Source organism: Heterodontus francisci, chromosome 25 (genome assembly GCF_036365525.1).
Source record: "Heterodontus francisci isolate sHetFra1 chromosome 25, sHetFra1.hap1, whole genome shotgun sequence".
Classification (NCBI taxonomy): Eukaryota; Metazoa; Chordata; class Chondrichthyes; order Heterodontiformes; family Heterodontidae; genus Heterodontus; species Heterodontus francisci.
The window spans coordinates 38,216,509-38,240,646 of record NC_090395.1 but is presented as its reverse complement, the minus strand read 5'-3'; the positions used below and the strand labels follow the sequence as shown (position 1 = coordinate 38,240,646).

Sequence of the window (24,138 nt, the reverse complement as noted above, 5' to 3'; positions counted from 1 at the left end):
GATTGGCAAATGGAATTTAATGCAGACAAATGCAAAGTGATGCATTTTGGGAAGTTAAACCAGGGCAGGACATACACAGTGAATGGCAGGGCCCTGGGGAGTGTTGTTGAGCAGAGAGACCTTGGGGTGCAAGTACATAGTTCCCTGAAAGTGGCAACACTGATGGACAGGGTGGTGAAGAAGGGGTATGGCATGCTTGCCTTCATGGCCGAAGCATTGAGTACAAGAGTTGGGATGTCATGTTTCAGTTGTACATAACATTGGTTAGGCCGTATTTGGAATACTGTGTGCAATTCTGATCACCGCACTACAGGAAAGATGTGATTAAGTTCGAGACGGTGCAGAAAAGATTCACAACGATGTTGCCTGATTTGGAGGGCTTGAGAGTTATAAGGAGAGATTGGATAGACTGGGTCTGTTTTCCCCGGAGCGAAGGAGGCTGAGAGGGGACATGATAGAGGTATATAAAACTGAGAGGCATAGATAGGGTGGATAGCCAGAGTCTGTTTCCCATGGCAGGGGTGACTAAAACTAGAGGGCATAGATTTAAGGTGAGAGGGAGGAGGTTTAAAGGGGATCAAAGGGGTAAATGTTTCACACAAAGATTGGTGGATATCTGGAATGAGCTGCCAGAGGAAGTGGTGGAGGCAGGAACAGTAGCAACATTTAAGAGGCATCTGGACAGGTACTTGAATGAGCAAGGCATAGAAAGATATGGAATTATTGCAGGCAGGTGGGATTAGTATAAATAGGCATTATGGTCGGCATGGACGCGGTGGGCCGAAGGACCTGTTTCTATGCTGTATGACACTATGACAGGTTAAAGGAAGTCCGGGAGGAATCTCAAATGGAAACCCCTACTGTCCGGTCAACCAACCATGAAATATTTGAAATGTTAGACCCCACATCTTCCTATGTAAATGCAGACACTAGAAGAACCCCACCAGAGTTGCGAACAGCATTTACAGGAACCTGCAGAGACAAATGAGGTCAAGAGGGCAGAGGAACCGTGAAGGTGATGCCTCACCTAGTCGAAGTGCCGCAGGGGAGTGCAGTAGAATCTGAACAAATACCTGCAAGCAGGAGTGTCCCAGAGGACAAAGTAAAGATTAGCAGGGAATTCTCCCCCACAGACAGCAGAAAAGGCAACCAACTAACCCCTAAAAGTGAAAAGCCCTTGCATGAATCATCAAAGCACTGAAAAAGAGAGTTCAGAGTAATACCACCCACTGCCGCCGCCCCTGAGCAGAACTCCAACCTAGGGCTAATTAAATCTACCCCTTCCACTGCAGACCTCAACAAGAACAAAGACACCCGAGGCAGTCATGGAAATGTGCAAACTGAAAAACTTACTCAAAAACCACATGTTTATTGGGATGCCAAAAAGGGCAGTTTAAAGCAGCACTGCTACCAAGAAAAGACAGGCTTTAAAACCAGTTAGAATTTCTGAATGAATGAGAGAGATGCATGTGTTTTCCTGTACTTATCTTCTCTCTAATCCCTTTTAATAAAATGCTCTTTTATTTAAAAAAAAAAAAAATCGCTTTTCATTCCACTGGGTGTGGAGGTATCATGAAGACCCCAATCTGCCAAGAATGAGGCATATTAATTTCGTCATAGGAACATTAATTTTAAACTGGTGCTGGAGTGAAGAAATGACTTGTTTTGCAAGAGCTCACCAGACACTTGGTTGTGCTAGGTAATGGTGATCCACATCTTGTCGGGGTGGGAGACAGCACTACACCACCCCCCCACCCCCGAGAGCTTTGGAATCCACTAATGCAGGAATGGTTAAACCAGCTAGTCACATGACTTACCGGCTGTCTAGGCTTTTTGAACTAGACACAGGACAGTTTGGGGTCAGACTGCAGAGGCTGCAACTGAACCTGGAAAAAGATATCCTCTCCTGGCTGGCTCTCTCTCACAGGCCTCCGGACCCACTGAAGTCATGTAATCCTCGAGAGAAAAGACTCCTACTTCGAAACAAGTTAAAGCGTGCACTGGGCCCCAAACGAACAGCAAGACTTACCGGCAACCAAAAGCTCCACATTGAACTCAAAGGACCGTAAATAACTAGCAGACACAGCCTCAAAATTTTCCCCTTTATTCTTTCCACTTTTTCTATCTCTATCTGCGTGTGTTTTTATCGTGTATGCATGCTAGCGTGGTCGCGTCACATATTCGTAGTTAACCTAATTAGAATTTAATATTAATAAACTTCCACCTTTCTTGTTCAAATCTAAGAAAACCTGCCTGATTTCTTTGTCTTACAATTGGAAAGCAGTGAACAAGGATTCACTGAGATGGAGCTAAAACAGTGTTTTTAAACATTAAACCCTGTTACGGTTAAACCAGGCAAAGGCTGAGAAGGAACCCCTAGACCCCTGTCTCACCTGGTCGTAACAAGGGTGACATTTGTTTCCTGCACTCTCACTGCGGCCTCTGAAATTGCCAAATGTTTAATTCGCAGTAGTTTTGTTATGACCGAGGTGGGAGGAGTGCACTGTTAATACAATCCCACTTCTCCGCAGGTCACAGCATATCAATAAATGTTCCCACTTACCTAAACAGCCAATTAGATACTCTATTTGTCCCCAAAATAAAGCACACCATCCATGTTTATTTAATAAACAACAAAATTATCCATTTATTATAAAACCAAGTCTTAACCAATAATGAAGTAAATATATACACTAATTGAAATATTAAAGCCCCGTATTTTTATAACCTAGCCCTCACACACACTCATATGCATCCAAAAACCGGTTAACTGGGAAGAAAGAGATTTTTGTTTACAGCTCTTACAAAAAAATAGAAGGAATAAAAACAAACTTAGTCTGAAAATATACAGGAGGAAGTCCTTTGGTTTGGCGAGCTGTCCCAAAGTTGAATAGTTGGCGGCCACCAGGAGTCTTTCCAGGCGAGGTTGATGAACAGTCTATTTTAGACAGATGTTCAAAGAAATTGAACTGCTGAAGGCTTCACATAGGTCTTACAGCAGGTGCAGCAACCAAGGTGACAGTTCTCACACATATTCGATACAAAGTCCTTTTTAAAGATGCAAGGTTTCTGCAAATATTCACGGGGGGTTTCTTCAAAAATGCAGGAGGCATCAGTACAACTTTGTACAGGCTTTTGCTTTTCAAGAGCAGGGACTCTTCAAAGAGAGGAACAGTTTTCTTCTGAACTCCTGGCAGGTCCATATCAAATTCCAACTGCCTGCTTTTAGTCTAAAAACCAGTATTGTTTAACAGTACAAAGTGAAACTAAACTTTTCCAAGCAAGTCTTATGCTAGTCATAAATTCTCTTGTCACAACAAAGAATAGCTCTTAAGTCAAACCCCTGTGATGTTTACACGAAATCACCAGTTTTCCAGAATTTGTTTACTGGTCATAACCAGGAACCTCTTGCTGACCTTACTTTTTTTTTAAAGTTTAGTTTAGTTTAGAGATACAGCACTGAAACAGGCCCTTCGGCCCACCGAGTCTGTGCCGATCATCAACCACCCATTTATACTAATCCTACACTAATCCCATATTCCTACCACATCCCCTCCTGTCCCTATATTTCCCTACCACCTACCTATACTAGGGGCAATTTATAATGTCCAATTTACCTATCAACCTGCAAGTCTTTGGCATGTGGGAGGAAACCGGAGCACCCGGAGGAAACCCACACAGACACAGGGAGAACTTGCAAACTCCGCACAGGCAGTACCCAGAAGCATTCATAAAGTTCAGATATCTTCAGATGTTTCAATGTTCATGAAATCCTTTTAAGCATATAGATTCCCAAGCTTTAACATAAAAAATGGGAATTCCCGAACAGTTTTACGATGCAGACGAGCACCAAATGAACAGACATTGCCTAAAATTACTTCATTTGGAGCCTTTCAGCTGGTTGAGATGAAATTTTACCAAACGGTGACGAGCCCCTCAGTGCAGTTGGCTTGAGATTTAATTCAGTAAGTTACTTCCACTTACTCTTCACTCTTCCTGACACAAAACCCACCTACTTCAATGATTTTTGAGCTCCCATATTTCAATCTGATTAAGAATCTGTACCTGTATTAATGATGGCCCAAATTTTGCATTTGTAATGGTGGTAAAACTGTCACCATTCGTCATTATTACAACTGTGAAACTCTCAGCAACTTCTGGTGTCTGCACATATTAAATGCAGAAATCCAGATGCTGTCAGTGATTCCCCACAGGGTGCACTGAAGTCTTCAAAGACAGAAATCTTAGAAATCATTAGATTTGACGTGAACGTCCACTTTTTGTAAAGGAGATGTAACTTGGTTTTTAATGGTATACCAAGTTCTAACTACTGCTGAAAAACCCCTTCTGGCCCTGAAAAACTAATCTTACATTTGTGCAATATCAAATTTCTTCAGTCGGATTTTAAAAATTGATAGATTTTAAATTTTTTTTAAAATACGTTTATGATATTTCAGCTTCTACTTTAATCCCATGTATACATCCCAATATTTCTTTTGCTCTCTGTAAAAAGTTTAAAAAGTGAAGAATGGTCAATGCTTTTTACTTCCTGGTTTGCTGGCTGAGAGAATTCATCAACAGTAGCATGTTTCAGCATGGTGCTCAATTCTAATACATCATAGCAAGCATCTGGCCATGTTTGTGTGCGCAACCAGTTCAACTGCCCAATTAAGCTCCTTAACTGGTCTACTTCCTTGATTGCAGAGTCTTCCTTTTGTGAGGATCTGGCCTGATTTATTGGGATCCTATTAACATTCTCTAGGTAAGACTGTTGATTTAGGGTTACCCCAACTTAGTCTGCCTAATATTTAACCCTATATATTTAAAAGCTCTGGAAGCCCAACTTCCAATTTTAAATTCTTGCAGAACTTTATCTACCACAAATTTCTCAAATGCCTCAGTTCCTCCCCACAGAAAATCGTCCACATGCATCAAGAAAATGCCTAGTTTTTTTTCATAGAATCAATAAAACATTGCCGGATCCACCTTTAGTTGAATACAACCAGCTTTTAGTAGGATGGACCTAACTGAAAAATACTACACCCTGGACGCATCATTTAGCCCATAAACACACTTGTTTAGCTTCCATAATTTCCCTTCTATATCTCCAGCTTCTTTTGGTGCGTTTAAAAATACTTCCCTTTGAAATTTCTCCCCTTGCAAAAATGCTGCTTTGATGTCAGTGGACATACATTCCCATAAGTGTGTCACTAAAAGGGCTTGGAAAATCCCCAACCTTGCCTTTCCTGCTGTTGGGGAGTCCACTCTAACTTCCTGGTCGCCTGGTCGTTCCTCAAATCCCCAAGCTACAAGTCTGGCCTTTGCTTTATACGTACCATCGGGAAGCCCTTTCTCTGTACAGATCCATCTATGGGACAATGCTGGTTGTCCTCCATCTGGCACCTCTATGTAGGCCAAACACTCTCCATCTGTCAAGATCTTTTTGCTTGGCATCCTTTATCAATTTACCATCTAACTTGTTAGTAGCCACTACATATTCTCTACTGTAGGGCTCCTACTTCTTGTGGCGCCCCTTGCCTGCTCTCTAGTCCTTGCTCTAGTGAAACCATGTCCTAACTAGAGTTCCTATCCCTTTCTGGACTACTGCTACTCGACCTGTCCCTCCTACAACCAGACTTCCTTTCACAAGTTTGTGACCTTTTCCTTGGACTATGATTATCTTCAGGCCCACTGTCTGAACTTATACTACGTTTTCTGGCCTTCCACATTTTCACTTCCTTCTGCCAATCTACAGGTCAGATATCCTGTCCCTTGTTTTGCACATTCAGCCAATGTTTGTATTTCCCTGTGGCATTTCCTGCCCTACCTATAATGGTGGTTTCCCTCCATTCACTAGTCCCTTCTGGCATATATGTCACGCTAGCCCCAACTTTCAGTAGTTGACCTTTGGGATAAATGGCCTTATCTGGATCTTCACTATCACTTGGTCCACTCTCAGTCAGCCCATTATCTGCCACAATCTGTTGCTCTCAAAAGGTCTGACATATGTGCATGCGTAGTACATGGTGCAGTGTCCATCATTTGTTCAGATTCTGTAATGTATAATCAGTGCCAATAAGCCGTGAGGAATGTACTCGGAACAGTTTGGTTGCCATGTTGCAAAGTCACTGTTTTGCCATCAGTGCCTATAACTTTTCCTGTCCTCTCCATTCTTTGATCTTCTCTTTTGTAATACACCAAACTCCAGTATCAAAATTATTTTCTGATGGCCTGATCCGATACCTCAAAGCTCTCCTGATTTTTTTGATACCTCCGCCTTAATAAATGTTCTTCTCCCTGCATGCATGGCATTCAAATGATCCACAAAAACTGAACTAACTGTAGTCCCCTCTAAAGCCAGGCGATGATCCCACATTACCAAAGGTATTTTTGGATTCCTGCCATAAATTAATGATATGGAACTGTAGCCCCCAACCATTTGAAGCGTGTTTTTCGCATGTACTGCCCACGCCAGAGCAGTAGTCAATTTACAATTTGGCTGGTCTGCTAAAATTTTTCAGAGCATTTCATCAATCGCGGCGTGATTTCTCTCACAAATCCCATTACTAAAAAGGACGTTCTGCTGCCGTGTGCATTGCTACAATATTCATATTTTCACACATACTCCTGAACTCATCATTGGCAAATTCTCCTCCATTGTCAGTTAGAAATCTAGCCGGTGCTCCCAGTCCCGTTCCTATCCACCTTTTCATTATCTCGTCCACTATTACTTTTTTGTTTTTACTATAAATTACCGTTGACAGACTGAATCTAATCGCCATGTCCATAAAGTGTAAAATAATTTTTTTTTTCTTTATCCCATACCTTCAAGTCCAACGCTACAGTTTCATTAAAGTCGCTTGCTAAAGGGAGACTCACTATAGGTCGTGATGGCATCCTCCTGTATTTTGTTTTACAGGTATCACATTTTCCACTGATATCTTCAATAAGTTTCGTGTAGTCATCATCTATTACCCCTGCATCTTTTAACAGAACCTTCAACTAATGACAAGATGGATGTGCAAACTGTCCATGTAGTTTAGAAATAATTTGTCTTTTCTCCTTTAAATCCCTACCCCCGGATGCCATTAATATTTCTTTAACATCCTGCTTAGAGATGTTAGGTCTCACTAAAGGAATACAATAATGTCCTGACTGTGTAAACCGCAAAGCTACAGATTTCCCAAAGACAATCGCTTTAACATGTTCCATATCTAATTTCATCGGAGCCTTTTTTTAATAGACAGTTTACTTAACAGCAAAGGTATTTCACTGGGTACCACATCCGTACCAATAAAATGGTTTACCCCTGCTACTTTACACAAAATTACCACTCTTTTTAGTGATTTCAACGTGTTGTCATCCCCAAATCTGAAACAGGTAGAACAGTCATATTCTTTGACCTTATTTCAGTCTTCCTTACTTAAAGAAGACATGTAACACCTTAATCAGTCCACTCCACATACTGTGGACGTACAGCCACTGTCTAGTATTGCGCAATTGAACGAATGTGCGACTAGAACACTCATTACCGGGCTGAAGCTTCTCGTGACCCGTACAATTCCTTCTGATTGATCTGTAACATCATCCTCGCCTTCCGAACCTTCCACATCATGTGTCATCTCAAAAGCCCTGTTATTCCTTTTTGGACAATGCAACGCATAGTGATACTTTGAGTCACATTGGAAACACCTGTTGACCACCCCTTGGTTATTCCTGGGGTTCATCCTTCTGCCATAATTACCCAATGCCTGCCGTCTGTTATAGCTGCCAAAAGGGTCTCTATCCTAATTCGTTTTGTGTGCATTTCTCCTTTCGTACTGACGCTTGGGCCCCATGCTTAAATGGCCTGAAAAAGCTGCTAGCATTGTATCCGCCACCTTTGGTATCACGCTAAAGAGCCCATCAGCGCCATGAAAGCGGCCGGAAAGGAATGTTTTCCCAAAAAATTTTTAGGGCGTCAAGACATCTGATGAAACAGCATATCTTTTTCATTGAATCTAACTACGGTTACTACCAAGAGCCTATCCATGTTCGATATCCTAGCACAATACAAACAATTTGAAGGCAAATACTGATATAGGAATTTCCAAACAGAATTGCTGCAACTTTGCATATAGTCGGTTAAACTCCATAATATATTCTTCTATGGAAGAACCATCCATTTTTCTAAATTTATCAAAGTTCGACCACGCCTCAAAGGCACTCAATAAGTCATCTTTCATATAAATGCTATCCATATATTTCAAGACTTTTTCCAAACCTTCCTCATCATCCAAATGATGAGCCTCTAGCTCTGAGAACACTTTGCCCCTGATCTTGCTTCTGGCAAGAAGTGAAAGGGCAAGGCCAATTCCTTGCTTCCTTTTACATAAAACCCGTATCCATATACCAACTTTATTCTTCCATTGATCGTAAGGTTCAGCTTCACAAAACAACAGTGGAAATTCATATCCTGACACCTTACACTTGGTTTCAGACATCTTTCGTAAAAAAAAACTCCAAATACAGCTTTCTCAAAAAAAAACTCCAATTCTAACCTCCTGTCCGAAAACAAATCTTAGTCTCCAATCTAAATTCAGAGTTAACCACATCGGTGTGGGTTGGGAGTCACAGACCAAATTGGGTAATGAGAGCAGATCCCCTTCCCTAAAGAACATCAGTGAACCAGAGGGGTTTTTTAATGACAATCTAGTAGTTTCCTGCTCACCATTACTAAGACAAGGGCCTGAATTTTGTGATCAGCACTGAAGCAAAGGTGCTCGCCACTGACCTCAAAGAAAGCCATCCACAAAGATCTAGTGATCTCTGTGACGGGAATTTCCCCTTCCCCCCCCACCCCTTTCCCCTCGGCAGTTTAAATCCTGTGCCAAGTCAAAGAGATGTCAGCAGCAGTGATGTCAGCAAGTAGGTAGACAATGAATCGAATTGAAGTATTCACACAATGCAAACCAGGAAGTTAAAAGCACTTAAAATCCTTCACTTTTAATTTAAATTTTCAGATAGCGAAATAAATGCATGCTGTATTTAGATAAAAGCTAAAATAAAGATAAGCAGATTTTTAAAGAAAAAATATGATTTTAAACACGTGAATTTATCTTTGTGGATAAATTTAACATTCCATAAATATAAAATTAGCTTTTCAGAGCCAGGGAGGGTGTTCAACAGCAAATGTGAAGTTAGTGCGGTGTTAAAAACCCAGTTACACCTCAGAACCTTTTCAAGACTAACAGCGAAACTAACAGCATGAAAGTGAACTTTCTCATCAATTCATGATTGCAAGTGAGATATAGCAAGGGAACCTCTACAGCACACCCTGCAGAGAAGCCTAGGCTACTGCAGTTCAAAAAAAAATTCCTAAATACAGAATAGTTAAACCTATATTTTAAATCATTTAAAAAAAAAACCTTAATTATGTCAAGATGATAAAGTGCATTTGCATACCATTGCTGACTCTGGTGTTGTGCAAGGAAAGGCATGAAAACAAGTCCTTAAGACCTCAGGATGCCCAAAGCCCTCAGTTTAATGTTTCACTTCTAACAGTGCAGCACAGCACTAAAGTGTCTGCCTTGATTTTGCGCTCTAGACTGTGGACTGGAATTTCCCAGAATTTTCTACTCAGAAACGAGGGCACTAAATACTGAGCCATACATGAGACTCTTAATGAAGGTTACCACTCCTGTGATCTTTATGGCCAGAGAAGACAGAATTTCTTCTAAGTCCCCATCTGTCCTTGGAGGCCACATTTACCCAACAAGTTAGAGGACCAAATTTTAAATACTCAAAATTAGTTTTTTACTTCCTCCATCATCTCTAGAACTTGGCACAGCTACCCAGATTATAAAGTAAAGTCTTAGCACAGATTCATTTGAAGGTTCTCCTCCTTCCCTCATCAGTTCAGCACTTGCTATATTTAGCCATCAAAACCAAATGACAACGGGTTGAAGCTTTGAACTGATGCCTTCAAAGCTTGGACAAGAAAGAATTATTTGGCTTTAATTAATCATTATTATCATGCAGACCCCCACCTGCTAAGAATGAGTCACACATTATTTCACTACATGAATATTAAAACTTAAAATTGCTGCTGGGAAGAAAAGGAATTGCCAGGCCCCTCGCTGGAAAGGCCTTTTCTGCATACTGGCAAACAGTGTTGGAACAAAGGTCCCAGTCCCTGCTTCCTCAATACACAGAAGACCTGGTCAGACCAGTTTAGTCACATGACTAACTGGCGGTTGGAGTTTTTTGAATTTGAACTTGCCACAGAGTTTTAAAACTCAGAAAGCTGTTTGCTCCTGGGCTGAGAACATCTCTCTCCTGTCTGCTCTCATCTCACTCTCACCAGCTGCGGAAACCACTGAGGACATATGAACCCCAAGACAGAAAAGTCTCCTACAGTGAACAAGGTTTAAGAAGAATGCTGGGCCCAACGGAAAGCAAGACTACCTGCAAAAGGACTACAGTGAGCTCGAAGCACAGTAACAGGAAGCTCTTCTGATATTGCCTTAAACCTCTCTATTTTTTCTTCTGCTGTTTTCTGTCTCTATTTGCATGGGCGTGGCATGTATCCGGAGGCATTAACTGAAGTAGAGTTTAAGTTCAAGGTTTAATAAATTTCCCTTTTCTTCTTTAAACTGAAGAAAGCCTGTTTATGCTCATTTCTTTGCATTATAATTGGAAAGTGGTGAACAAGGATTCACCAAGGGGGGGCTCAAAACACTGTGTGTTTAAAAAAAAATCCTGCTACAATACGACCAGGTGAAGGCTAAAAGGGACCCCAAGACACCTTTCTCACCTGGACATAACAATTACACAGATAGGAACAGTGTGATTATATCACACTGCTCATTTCCCCACAGTGTACAACCATTACAAGACTGTTTTTTGCTGAGATTAGGCTGGAGACCATTAAACCTGCAGTGATTAGACTGAATTTTCTCATAATACTGTTAAACGTTGCCAAGAAAAATAGCTGCAGCCAAAGTCAGAAAGTGTTTAATGGGCACACGAAGTACATTTAATTGAATATCAGATATCTGGTTTAACCATTCCCTAATTTCCCTATTGGCTTTTAATAACTAAAGAAATAAACTTGCTTTTATTAGCAGCTTTCATTTCCTCAAGACGTCCTACTGTGCTTCACAATAAATAAAGTACTTCTGAAGAGTAATCATTGTTATGTAGGCAAAAGCAGCAGCCAATTTGCTTACAGCAAGCTTCCACAAACAGCAATATGAATAACCAGATCATCTATTTTGGCAGTATTGCTTGGCCAGGACATCAGGAGAACTCTTTTCAAAGATAACCATGGGATCTTTTTATATCCACCTAAGGCATGGACAGGGACTTGGTTTAATATCTCATCCAAAAGGCGGCACCTTCGACAATGCAGTACTCCCTCCGTAGCGTGTCCTTGCGCATCAGCCTGGACTAGGTGCATGTCGCTGGAATATTTCTTGAGGTGACAAGCTTCTGACAGAGGCGAAAGTGCTCTTTCTAAGCTAAACACATAGACAACTTAAACTGGCATTTTCCCAGCCCAGCTGATACATCCTTTGCCTTTGCTCACTGCCTCCCTGCAATGACCTACTGAAGACAAAGAATTTGCCAAGTGGGCCAAGGGAATCTACTCCAACCTATTCTGTCACATCAAATGCTTCATTCCCAATGAACTGTGCCATTATAGATTACCCCTTGGAAACTAACTTTCTTTACATTTTAATCCATTTAATATTTCTGGAGTCTGGCACCACTGAGCAGTGGAACTCTTAACATCTTGCACAATGCCAAGTCCAAACTACAAACTTATCAGCATTAAGAATTACAAATTGGGGAGTTCCTCCCAGATCGTAAACAAGTTAATGTGGCAGCCATTTTCAAAAGAACGACAATATAACCTTAGAAGCACCAAGTCCAGCTCGACGGAGTCTGTTTCGACAGAGTGCTGAAGTCAAGAATTTGGTGAGTGTGGGAATTTTAAGAGTTTTAAGGTTTGATTTCATTCTAAAACCTAGTCAAGTTTTGCACTTAGCATTAAGCTTAAATTTAACCATAACTGGTAATTTATTTCAGTGTTAAATAAGCTGGCTGCTAGTAGCAGCTGCAGAGTTAATTAGTAACCAGTTCTAACTAGTCAGCAGGAGCTGAGTCAGGAATTTTTGCTAGTGTAAATACAGGAGGTTTCTGCTAATGCACAAAGTCCAGGTTGACAGAGTCCTGCTTTGAAAGAGTGCTAAAGTCAGAAAATAGGTGACTATGGGAATTTGGCGCAGTGAGGGAACAGGCGCTGTTCTATTATTTTACAGAACACAGAGTGGTCCAAGAGAGGGAGCGGGACATAGTGAGACTTGACAACTGAAGTCCAGAGGCATTAATTAGGTAAGCAGGTAGGTGATTGGTTGGTGACTTTTAAGGTTTCTTTTATTTTCTCTAAACTGTGGCGGTAGTTTGAACTCATGCTAAGGAGTTATAAGTAGGGTATTAAATTTATAACTTAACTAGTTAAACAACTTAATATAACTACAAATTATTATTGAGTGACCTTTCTAAACTTGAAATCTTAATTAGTTAAACAGGCCAGGTGAAGTGTTGCAGTTGTAGCATGTGGGAGCTGGTGGACACCAGTGTGATCCACTGCAGCCACATCTGCAGTAAGTGTCTGCATCTCGAGGAACTTTTGCTGAGTTGGTGAGCAGGAGTCTGAGCTTCAGACACTGCAATGCATCAGGGAAGGAGAACATTACCTGGACACTTTGTTCCAGGAGGCAGCCACACCCCTTATACTTCAGATTTGGTCTGTGGTCAGGGACAGGAGGGTGTGACTACAAGTGAGGCAGGTGTGGGGATCCAGAAGGTAGCTCTGGAGAAGCCATAGTCGTTGCACTTGTCCAACAGGTTTGAGGTTCTTGCAGCCTTTGTGGACGAGAGCAGGGGGCTGCAGGGAGGATGAGCAAACTGACCACAGCACTGTGGCACAGGGGGCCATTCAAGTGGGAGGAGCTAAAAGGAATGTTGAAGGAGTAGTAGTCGTCAGTATTGTTAGGGGGATAGATACTATTCTGTGCAGTTGACAGCGTGATTCCCAAAGGCTGTGTTGCCTGCCCATTTATGTCTACTCTCTGTTTCCTGTTAGCTAGCCAATCTTCTATCCATGCCAATATATTACCCCCTACGCTTTTATTTTCTGCAATAACCTTTGAGGTGACACCTTTTCAAATGCCTTCTGGAAAGAAGTCAATGTAGGACAAAGTATAAATCATGAAATAATGGAGGCTTGTAAGAAAGGTATTGCAATATTCATGGGAGATTTTAGTCTTCATACTGATTAGACAAATCAAATTGCCAAAGGTAGCCTTGAGGATGGGTTCATAGAGCGTAATTGGGACAGTTTCTTAGAATACGTACTGGAACCAACTAGGGAAGAGGCTATTTTAGACCTGCTAGTGTGTAAGGAGACATGATTGATTGATCTCAAGGTAAAGGATTCTTCAGGCAAGAGTGATCATAACATGCTGAATTTCACAGTTTGAGGGTGAGAAACATGGGTCTGAAACTAGTGTCTTAAATTTAAATAAAGGGCAATCACAAGGGTATGAAGACAGAGTTGGCTACAGTGAAAATAGGTTAAAAAGTAACACGGGAGATAAGCAGTGGCAGACATTTAAGGAGATATTTCGTAACTCTCAACAAAGATATATATCATTAAGAAAGGCTTATGAGAAGGATGCACCATCTTTAGCTAACTAAGGAAGGATGGGATTAAATTGAAAGAAAAGGTGTACAATGCTGTGAAGATTAGTGGGAGGCCAGAAGAGTGGGAAGATTTTAGAAACCAGCAAAGGATGACTCAAAATAAATAAAAGCTCATAGTGTAAGGGGTAACATATTGGCATGGATTGAAGATTGGCTAGCTAACATGAAACAGATAGTAGACATAAATGGGTTATTTTCTGGTTGGCAAGATGTACCAAGTGGTGTGCCACAGGGATCAGTGCTGGGGCCTCAACTTTTTACATTTATATAAATGACTTGGATGAAGGGACCGAAGGTATGGTTGCTAAATTTGCTGATGGCACAAAGATAGGTCAGAAAGTAAGTTGTGAAGAGGACATAAGGAGGCTACAAAGGGATATAGATAGGTTAAGTGAGTGGGCAAAGATCTGGCAAATGGAGTACAATATGGGAAAATGTGAAATTGTCCATTTTGGCAGGAAGAATTAAAAAGAAGCATATTATCTAAATGGTGAGCGATTGCAGAGCTCTGAGATGCAGAGGAATCTGGGTGTCCTTGTCCATGAATCGCGCAACGTTAGTATGCAGGTTCAGCACGTAATTAGGAAAGCTAATAGAATGTTATCATTTATTGTGAGGGGAACTGAATACCAAAGTAGGGGGATAATGCTTCAGTAGGCATTGGTGAGACCACATCTGGAGTACTGTGTACAGTATTGGTCTCCTTATTTAAGGAAGGACGTAAATGCATTGGAAGCAGTTCAGTGAAGGTTTACTAGACTAATACCTGGAATGGCCAGGTTGTCATATGAAGAAAGGTTGGACAGGCTAGTTTAGAAGAATAAGAGGCGACTTGATCGAAACATATAAGATCCTGAAGGGACAGGGTGGATGTGGAAAGGATGTTTCCTCTTGTGGGAGAATCTAGAACCAGGGGTCACTATTTAAAAATAAGGCGTCGCCCATTTGAGACAGAGATGAGGAGAAATGTTTTCTCTCAGAGGGTCGTGAGTCTCTGGAACTCTCTTCCTTAAAAGGCAGTGGAAACAGAGTCTTTGAATATTTTTAAGGCAGAGGTAGATAGATTCTTGATATTCAAGGGGGTGAAAGGTTATTGGGGGTACGCGGTAATGTGGAGTTGAGGTTTCAATCAGATCAGCCATGATCTTGTTGAATGGTGGATCAGGCTCAAAGGGCCTACTCCTGCTCATAGTTCGTATGTTCGTTAAAAAAAGGGAGAAAATTGAATGAGAGTAAGCTAGCAAGAAATCTAAAAACAAACAGTTAGAGCTTCTACAGGTATATAAAAAGGGAGAGTAGCCAAAGTAAAAATTGGTCCCTTAAAGGTTAAGACTGGGGCATTAAAAATGGGAAACAAGGAAGTGGTAGAGACTTTGAACAAGTTCACAGGGGGAGAATCAAGAATCAGAATGACATAGCACAGAAAGAGGCCAATCAACCCATCGTGCCTGTACTGATCTTTGAAAGAGCTATCCAATTAGTCCCACTCCCCTGCTCTTTCCCCATAGTCCTCCATGACTTCTTCTGAGTAAGTGACTGAGGAAAGCTGACAGTGTCCCCACAGTTGAAAACACCTTCCATGAAGTTCCACACCAAAGGCCACCACTTGAGCTTAAAGCACAAGGGAAGTCACCTGGGAATAAGGAAGTAATTAGATGCAGGTGAGGAAGCAATGGATACTTGCCAGGACAGTGATGTTGAGGGGGCGGGGTGGGGGAAGAGTGCTGAATGAAGTGACTCAATGATTAGTTTGGGATCCCTAATGTTTCTGGTCACAGGAGTCCAACAAAATGCACAAAACAGCATCAAATGAACTTTAATAAGGATACCTAAGTGATAGTACTGCAGATAAGAAACAATGCTAATCCAAGTACTCCAAAAATGGTGTTGAAACAGCTCAGGTGAAGTTTAAAGGAGAAATCACTGGACCTGACATTCAGCATGTCCCATAATTGCAACTCAACATAGAGAAAATGCAGCACTAGGAAATGAAATCAGTGAAATACAAGTCAAAAGAAATAATCCTTAAATTTTAACAAGACTCTGGTCAGACCACCCCTTAAATACAGTGCCCAAGTCCCAATTAGCAATACACAAGATGACATTCAAGCCTTGGGAACAGGTGCAAAGGGTCACTGGACTGATTTTACCATCAGAGAACTGCACTATAAATAAAGACTGGGGAAAATGGGTGACTGAAAGCTACATTATGCAGCTTAAGATTGTAAAGGATACAGAAAAAATGAATCAAACATAAATCCAAATTCTAAGAGTTAGACAGGGAGCCGCAGCTTCAAATTAGCACAAATCTGCACTAGTAGCCTACTCCTGCTCCTAATTCATATGTTCGTATTGGGAAGTTCTTTTTTATGCAATAACGAACAGTGTGTGGAACGGAAGTCTAGGCAGGACCATGTCGGGGAAATTGCTACAATTGCTTGCTGGAGGTGGAGATGGGTGAAAAGCAGAAGGCACATCAGTATGGGTGAACTAAGTTGTGGTGACTAGCCAACCACCATCCGTGCTATCTATACAACAGAGAGGAGCTGCAAGAGATTCACATAAACACCGCAACCAGTTCCACATGTCACAAAGCAAAATGTTTCATTACGTCAATTTATTTAAAGCTGCAGTGTAGTGATGCCTAATTCTGAAACACTCAATATGATATCAAAAATAACCTCCATAGTCTGACCTGGATTATCAGCTTCCCTCAATATCTTCCAGCTAATGAAGAGGTTTTGACTAGGGCACCAGTCCAGTGTGACATCCAGTAAATAGCATGTTGAGCTCCAGCTGCTTTTTAGGTTTAACAGTTAATTATAATGGAGCCACTCTCTTATATTTAAATAAACTCTCAGCAGATTTCTAGTCTTCCAGTGCCAACTACTGGTCAAATCACAAACAGGTGAAAAAAGGAAAAAGATAACAGACATCTTGGCTTGAATGTTGTGGTGAAAGTAACGAGAAGCCTATCAAAGCTCATCATTAATCAAATGTAAATCGGACAGCAACTTCAGCCAATCGCACATACACAGTTGAACGCAGAAATAAGGAAGTTGCTGACTGAGCTGTCCTGCACCTCCAGAAGCCTTGTCATGTCACCGAGAAAGCTGAAACTGGAACACATGGATTGGCATGACGTTGTGGTACTTACATGATATATACGCGCAGATCACATGACAAAAAATTAGGACTTGGCCATTCCAGTGTAATAAATTTTTTAACAAGTGATTAGTCTGAGTGTTCTCTGGCACTGAAAATTAATTTAAAAGTTGTTTTTATACGTTCATGCAATGAAAGCATTGCTGGCAAGACCAGCATTTATTGTCCATCCCCAATTGCCCTTGAGAAGATGGTGGTGAGCCAGCTTCTTGATCCGCTGCAGTTCATGCGGTGTTAGGTACATCGACAGTGCTGTTAGAGAGTCTTCCAGGATTTTGACCCAGCCACAGTGAAGGAATGGTGGTATAGATATCAAGTCAGGATAGAGTGTGGCTTGGAGGGGAGCTTGCAAGTGCTGGTGTTCCCATGCATCTGCTGCCCTTGTCCTTCGAGGTGCAGGTTTGGAAGACTGAAGGAGCCTTAGTGAGATGCTGTGCATCTTGTAGATGGTATACACTGCTGCCACTGTGCGCTGGTGGTGGAGGGAGTGAATGTTTAAGGTGGTGGATGGGATGCTGATCAAACAGGATGCTTTGTCCTGGATGGTGTTGAGCTTCTTGAGTGTTGGAGCTGCATTCATCCAGGCAGTTGGGAAGTATTTTATCACATTCCTGACTTGTATCTTGTATATGGTGGACAGGCTTTGGGGAGTCAGGAGGTGATTTACTCATCACAGAATTCACAGCCTTTGACCTGCTCTTGTAGCCACAGTGTTTATACTGTCATGCCTAATAAAGACCCATCATTTTCCTACTTTTAAGATATAAACTTTATTTAATGTGGACTCTTTGAAATTGACTTCTCCTTTAATAAAGTGGACAATGTGCTGCAAGACGGCCACCAAAGGTCAGGGGATCTGGCCTGTGTAGTCAAACTGTCTCAAAAGGACAAAAGAATACATTCCAGACTAAGATGTGTCAACTACACCCATGCTGGAACCATCAAGAGACATTGCAGAATTAAATGGCTTTCTTCTGAGACAAAGAAGGTGTGAAGCCACTCTCTTATATTTAAATAAATTCTCAGCAGATTTCTAGTCCTTCAGCACCAACTACTGGTCAAATCACAATAGAATAGCACCCAGTCAAACATTAATCCTAGCCATGGATTCCACATCCTGATCCACTGGTACTCACATCAGGGGAGAAGACCATGTGTCAAATAACAGAAATGCTAATATGATGATATGTGACCTTAAAAGGTAACCCTCTGGAGAGAGGGGAATATCACAGCAACCTCACAGAAGGTAATCCAACCAGGGGCTGTGGAAAGATCCAGCCTAAACAAGAAGGCGGTCTGCTGTTAATTCTACAGTTCAACTTAGTGCAGCAGAGAACTGAAAGTGACCACCACCTCCAGTCTGAAATCTTAACCACCAGAAATCTACAACACCTCAACAAGTTCAAGACTACAAACAACCCAGGCTAGCACCTTTAAAAGAGACGGTCCTACTTTAAAGGTTCAATAGGTTTACCATAAACCATAGAAAAGTTATGGCACAGAAAGAGGCCATTCAGCTCATCGCGTCTGCACAGGCTGAAAAAACTAGCCTTCCATTCTAATCCCACCTTCTAGCACCTTCCCCTAGCACCTGGTCCATAGCCTTGCAGGTTACAGAACATCAAGTGCACGTCCAGCTACCTTTTAAATGAGTTGACGGTTTCTGTCTTCGCCACCGATCCGGCCAACGAATTCCAGACACCCACCACCCTCCAGGTGAAAAAGTTTTTCCTCATGTCCCATCTAATCCTTCTACCAATCATCTTAAATCTATACCCCCTGGTAATTGACCTCTCCACTAGGGGAAACAGGTCCTTCCTGTCTACGCTATCTAGACCCCTCATAATTTTGTGCACCTCAATTAAGTCACCCCTCAGCCTTCTCTGTTCTCTGGAAAACAACCCTAGCCTATCCAATCTTTCCTCATGGCTGCAATTTCCCAGCCCTGGCAACACTCTTATAAATCTCCTCTGTACTCTCTCCAGAGTAATTATGTCCTTCCTATGATGTGATGACCATACCTATATGCAATACTCTCGCTGTGGCTTAATTAGCATTTTATATAGTGCCAGCATTACATCCCTGCTTTTGTATTCTATACCTCAGCCAATAAAGGAAAGAATTCCATATGCCTTCTTCAGCACTTTATCTACCTGTCCTGCCATCTTCAGGGACCTGTAGACATGCACTCCAAAGTCTCTCACGTCCTCTACCCCTCTCAATTATCCTCCTGCTAACTGTTTGCCCTCTCTCAAACACGTACCACACCCTGAACTCTTACCCTTTACCGTCCATCTATCTTCTTTTGAGAGTGCATGTGAGAATGAATGCGTGCGTGAGTGGTGTCGCAAACATTTTAGGAATGAAGATTGTTCAATAAACAGTTAATCTTATCTTTTAAACCGACAAGAAAACCTGTCATTCTCTGTCGGGGACTACCTCATCATTTTAAACAAAACACAATTGCAGTCAGTTGGCAGGTGAACAGTGGAACCCATGCACAGCTCTTACCACCTGTCCATAACAATATGCCTGGTCCAGTTAACTTTCTGGTCAATGGGAACCAACCCCCCCCCCCCACCCCTCCAGGATGTTGATGATAAGGGTTTCCTCGATGATAATGCCATTGAATGTCAAGGAGAGATGGTTAGATGCTCGCTTGGTGGTGGTGGTATGAAAGTGCTTCTATTTTTGTTAAGCATTTTTGAGGACTTGTGTTTTAAAACTGAAAAGATTCCATGGATGTGTTTTTTTTTAACAAGGTTCACTGAAAGGACACGAGGTGTTGCTTGAAAACAACTTTTGCTGGAAATCGTGTACTTTAAGCTCAGTAAACAAGAGAAACCTTGGTGACGTGGGGAAGATGTTTACAGAGAAGCCACATGTCAAGGTTTATGGAGGTGAGGAGGTTGACTTTCTGTTTGTGGTTTCGCTTCTGAGATATTGTTTTGGTTCAGTTGGGGTATGAACTGTTTTGAAGACAGTTGGTGTTTTGCCTGCCAAGGAAAAAGAAACCCCAGCTCATTTTGCCTGCACCTCTCTAAGAGACCCTGAGAAGGCCAGTGTGTCAGCTTCTCTTTCCTCCTGGCTTTGGGAAAACCCTGCGGTTCAAGAGTGTGTTTATTAATTATTAATTATTTATCGTGGGCTTTATTAATGGGGGCATAGAGTACAAGAGCAAGGAAGCTATGTTGAACTTGTATAAGACACTAGTTCGTCCTAAGCTGGAGTACTGCGTCTAGTTCTTGGTTCCGCACTTTAGGAAAGACGTGAGGGCATTGGAGAGACTACAGAAAAGATTCACGAGAATGGTTCCAGGGATGAGGAACCTCAGTTATGAAGATAGATTGGAGAGGTTAGGACTGTTTTCCTTGGAGAAGAGAAGGCTGAGAGGTGATTTGATAAAGTTATTCAAAATCACGAGGGGTCTGGACAGAGTAGATAGAGAGAAACTGTTCCCACTCATGAAAGAATCAAGAACGAGAGGGCATAGATTTGAAGTATTTGTTAAGAGAAGCAAAAGTGACATGAGGAAAAACTTTTTCACGCAGAGAATGATTAAGGTCTGGAATGCTCTCCCTCAGAGTGTGGTGGAGGCAGGTTCAATTGACGCATTCAAAAGGAAACTGGACTGTTATACGAAAAAGAAGAATGCGCAGGGCTACGGTTAGAAGGCAGGGGAATGGAACTGAGTGAACTGTTCTTTTAGGGAGCTGGTGCAGACACAATGGGCCGAGTGGCCTCCTTCTGCACTGTAACAATTCTGTGATTCTGTGTTGGCTGAAGCTCCTGACGCCACATGTCCTGCCTGGAAAGCCTACCAGACGATTCCTTGACATCTCCAGAACGAATTGCTTCTGAAAAGATCCCAGTGACCCGTCTCCGTATACCCGAATGCCAGACCAACAGGGACAACAAAGTTCCTTCCATATCTTTTCTTTTTTGCTTCAAGAATTAGCAAGTATTTGGCCAAAGTATTCTTTTTCTTTTGTCTTTTTTTGTAACAGACCTATGCAGAGAGAATTTCTGTGTGGGGAACTTAAAAAAGGAACTTCCGTATTTCAATCTGTGTATTAATGCTTTGCTTCATTACTGGATAAGTCTTGTTTGATAATAAACTGATAATTTTGTTGTTTAATAAAATAAACCTGGTTGGTGTATTTTATTCAGGGATAAAGAGTAGAGTATATGATTGACCGCATTGGTAACTGGGTAAACATTTAAATATATGTTGTGACCTGTGCAGAAGTGTAACTAGAAAAGACAGTGCACTCCTCCCACCTCAGTCTTAACAGTGGTTATTGTCTGGCACTTGTGTGGTGACAATGTTACTTGCTACTCAACAGTCCAAGCCAAAATGTTGTCTAGGTCATGCTGCGTGTAGGCACGGATTATTTCATTATCTGAGGAGCTGCAAATGCTTCTGAACACTGTGCAATCAGCAAGCATCCCCACTTCTGACCTTGTGATGGAGGGAAGGTCATTGATGAAGCAGCTGTAGATGGCTGCACCTAGGTCACTACCCTGAGGAACTCCTGCAACGATGCCCTGGGGCTGCGATTACTGGCCTCCAACAACCACAACCATCTTCCTTAGTACTAGGTTGACTCCAACCAGTGGAGAATTCCGCCCCCCACAACCACCACCCCCGATTCCCATTGACTTCAATTTTGCTAGGGTTCCTTGATGCCACACTTGGTCAAATGCTGCCTTAATGTCAGGAGCAGTCACTCTCACCTCTTGAGTTCAGCTCTTTTTTTAAAAATTTTATTTATTTAGAGATACAGCACTGAAACAGGCCCTCCGGCCCACCGAGTCTGTGCCGACCATCAACCACCCATTTATACTAATCCTACACTAATTCCATATTCCTACCACATCCCCACCTGTCCCTATATTTCCCTACCACCTACCTATACTAGGGGCAATTTATAATGGCCAATTTACCTGTCAACCTGCAAGTCTTTGACATGTGGGTTGAAACCGGAGCACCCGGAGGAAACCCACGCAGACACAGGGAGAACTTGCAAACTCCACACAGGCAGTACCCAGAATTGAACCCGGGTCGCTGGAGCTGTGAGGCTGCAATGCTAACCACTGCGCCGCCCCATGTTTAGGCCAAGGCTGTATCAAGGTCTGCAACCAGGTGGCCCTGGCAGAGCCCAAACTGAACATCAGTGAACAGGTTATTGCTGAGTAAGTGTTGCTTGATAGCACTGTCAACACCCTCCATCACTTTGCTGCTGATTGAGAGTAGATGATGGGGCAGTAATTGGTCAGATTAGATTTGTTCTGCTATTTGTGGACAGGACAGGCCTGGGCACTTTTCCACATTGTTGAGTAGTTGCTGGTGTTGTATCTGTGTTGGAACAGCTTGGCTAGGGATGGAGCTAGCTCCGGAGCACATGTTTTCAGTACTGTAGCCAGGATGTTATCAGGACCATAACTTTTTTTGTATCCAGTGCCTTCATCTGTTTCTTGATATCACGAGAAGTGAATCCAATTGGCTGAAGACTGGCATCTGTGATGCTGGGGGATCTCAGCAGGAGGCCGAGACCCATCATCCACTTGGCACAAAGCTGAAGATGGTTGCCTTGCTGGGCTCCGCCATCATTCAGGATGGGGACATTCGTAGAGCCTCCTCCTTCAGTTAGTTGTTTAATTGTCCACCACCATATATGACTGGATGTGGCAGGACTTCAGAAATTTGACCAGATTCGTTGGTTGTAGTATCACTTAGCTGTCTATAGGATGCTGCTTCTGCAGTTTAGCATGTTTGTAGCCCTGTGTTGTAGCTTCACTAGGTTGGCACCTCATTTTTAGCTATGCCTGGTCATGCTCCTGCCATGCTCTCCTACACTCCTCAGTGACGCAGGGTTGGTCCCTTGGCTTGACAGTAATGGCAGAGGGAGGGGCACGCCAGGCCACGAGGTTACAGATTGTGGTGGAGTGCAGTTCTGCTGCTGCTGCTGGCCGCTTTGAACTGCTAGATCTGATATGAATCCCATTTATCATGGTGGTATGCCACACAACACGATGGAGGATATCCTCAGTGTGAAAGCAAGTGTGGTGTTCCATTCTTTCGGATTTTAATCACTGTTGGAATTTTTTTTTACTTTGTCTTTCTGCTTCTTTCATCTGTCTCTAACCCATCTTTCTTTCCCTCTATTTTGCTTTCTGTACCAGATTTGGCATTAAGTTAACTATTCCAACTCACACTTCCTGTTTCAGATTCTGAATGCCTCAGTAAGGATATGTCAATCTGATTGGTTAAGGAGTTTCTTACCCTCTTCACAGAGGGTCCCAGATCCCATGTAGAGAACACTGCACCAAAATGGCTTTCTCCTTACTGCAAGTTTGTGTACAAAACTCCATAGGAGGTCTGTGGCCAAGTGTAAGTGTAATGAACGGTCGCTGTTCATTTGCCCCGGCTGTAAAATCTGGGCCACTGAGATTATGAATTAAAAACCGTTTTTGGGGCTAATCGGCACATGCTCTAAATGCAAATAGGGTCTTATTCACTTAATTCCTGATGGTGAACATGATATTTTCTGCCTGGATAGCAACTACCTTCAACTTAAGAGATGTTCCTCCACATGAAAACCTCTTTTCAGTAATGGATCTACTATGTTTGTGTGTTCTTGTGATAAGGAAAGGAAAAACATGCCCAAAGAGAGTAAAGTCTAAAATAGTATACTAGCCTAAAAAGAATAGGTAATCCTAATAATGGATTCCAAAATAATACATTCCCCCCCACCAAATTACATCACCATATTCAGGAGTTAGATGCACCAGTGTGTGTCTATCTTTCTATGTCTACCTCTGTGTGTCTATGTATGTGTCCATTGCCCTTGAAAAGCTCTGGTGTTATGGAGAGGAGAGTTTACCATAATGTGAAAGGCCTCTCATTCAAATGGTATAAACAAAGAACAAAGAACAGTACAGCACAGCAACAGGCCATTCGGCCCTCCAAGCCAGCGCCAATCTTGATGCCTGTCTAAACTAAAACCTTCTGCGCTTCCGGGGACCATATCCCTCTATTCCCATCCTATTCATGTATTTGTCAAGATGCCTCTTAAACGTCGCTATCGTACCTGCTTCCATCACTTCCCCCGGCAGCAAGTTCCAGGCACTCACCACCCTCTGTGTAAAGAACTTGCCTCGCAAATCCCCTCTAAACTTTGCCCCTCGCACCTTAAATCTATGACCCCTAGTAACTGA

General features: G+C 42.2%; 1 protein-coding gene and 1 long non-coding RNA gene across 3 annotated transcripts in view; one reads left to right on the top strand and one right to left on the bottom strand.

The window, feature by feature from the left end:
• The window catches only part of ppfia4 (PTPRF interacting protein alpha 4), a 907,198-nt gene that overhangs the window by 618,087 nt on the left and 264,973 nt on the right, over positions 1 to 24,138 (bottom strand). The window lies entirely within an intron of this gene.
• LOC137383836 (uncharacterized) overlaps positions 12,213 to 24,138 on the top strand; it is a 73,318-nt gene continuing 61,392 nt past the window's right edge. Inside the window, exons 1-2 of one of the 2 annotated variants that reach the window (XR_010977472.1) lie at positions 12,213 to 12,378; positions 19,680 to 19,817. This is a non-coding gene — a long non-coding RNA (uncharacterized lncRNA). Of the gene's footprint in view, positions 12,387 to 19,679; positions 19,818 to 24,138 lie in introns of both variants that reach the window. The other variant, XR_010977473.1, reaches the window with a different exon arrangement.